At 57.5% G+C, this 1,136-nt stretch overlaps 1 pseudogene; it reads right to left on the bottom strand.

Moving 5' to 3' along the window:
- The window catches only part of LOC146719468 (large subunit ribosomal RNA), a pseudogene marked incomplete at its 3' end in the record, with an annotated part of 1,920 nt that continues 784 nt past the window's right edge, over positions 1 to 1,136 (bottom strand).

The following is a 1,136-nucleotide window of genomic DNA, read 5'->3' as shown; positions in this document are numbered from 1 at the left end:
AGTCATGGTTACGACCGCACCGGGGGGTCTGGGGGGGCGGTTAGCCCCCCAGTAAGCGCCCCCAGCGGTTGCCGGGCGGCTACATCGCGGTTACTCCCCTTCCGCTAGAATCGGGATCCACACCTGGGATTTCCCCTTACAGCGCACATACACTGCGTATTACGTACGCCAGGACAAGCAGATCCTTCAGACGTAGGGGCCCGTTACCCGCGCTTGCTTGAATTTCTTCACGTTGACATTCAGAGCACGGGCAGAAATCACATTGCGTCAACACCCGCGAAGGGCCATCGCAATGCTTTGTTTTAATTAGACAGTCGGATTCCCCTAGTCCGTGCCAAGTTCTGAGCTGAGCGTTGAATGGCGGCCGAAGAGACGACCACGACGGCTCGCGCCGCCACGGAAGCCTCGCAGCAAGGAAGATCCGCGGGAGGCCAAGGCACGGGACCGAGCTCGGATCCCGGGACCGGCGCGAGAACGCCGACCGTTCACCTCGCCCAGGCCCGGCACGTCAGCCAGACCCGCTTCCCGACCAAGCCCGACACGACCCCGCTCCTCAGAGCCAATCCTTATTCCGAAGTTACGGATCCAATTTGCCGACTTCCCTTACCTACATTATTCTATCGACTAGAGGCTCTTTACCTTGGAGACCTGCTGCGGATATGGGTACGAACCGGCGCGACACCTCCACGTGGCCCTCTCCTGGATTTTCAAGGTCCGAGGGAAAGATCCGGACACCGCCGCAACTGCGGTGCTCTTCGCGTTCCAAACCCTATCTCCCTGCTAGAGGTTTCCAGGGAACTCGAACGCTTATACAGAAAAGAAAACTCTTCCCGGATCTCCCGACGGCGTCTCCAGGTCATTTTGGGTTACCCCGACGAACACTCTTACGAGGGCCCGAATTGTATGCGGTTCCGCTGCCGGGTTCCGGAATAGGAACCGGATTCCCTTTCGCCCGACGGGCGTGTGTCTTTCGTATAATATTTATTATTATTTCTCGACACTCGAGTATATTGTACGCCGTCATTGACATAGGATTTCTCCTAGGGCTTAGGATCGACTGACTCGTGTGCAACGGCTGTTCACACGAAACCCTTCTCCACGTCAGTCCTCCAGGGCCTCGCTGGAGTATTTGCTAC

The sequence above is a fragment of the Nylanderia fulva genome, unplaced genomic scaffold (genome assembly GCF_048542155.1).
Source record: "Nylanderia fulva isolate GAGA-0341 unplaced genomic scaffold, ASM4854215v1 Scaffold976, whole genome shotgun sequence".
In the NCBI taxonomy this organism is placed as follows: domain Eukaryota; kingdom Metazoa; phylum Arthropoda; class Insecta; order Hymenoptera; family Formicidae; genus Nylanderia; species Nylanderia fulva.
This window is presented reverse-complemented; position numbering and strand designations above follow the sequence as displayed.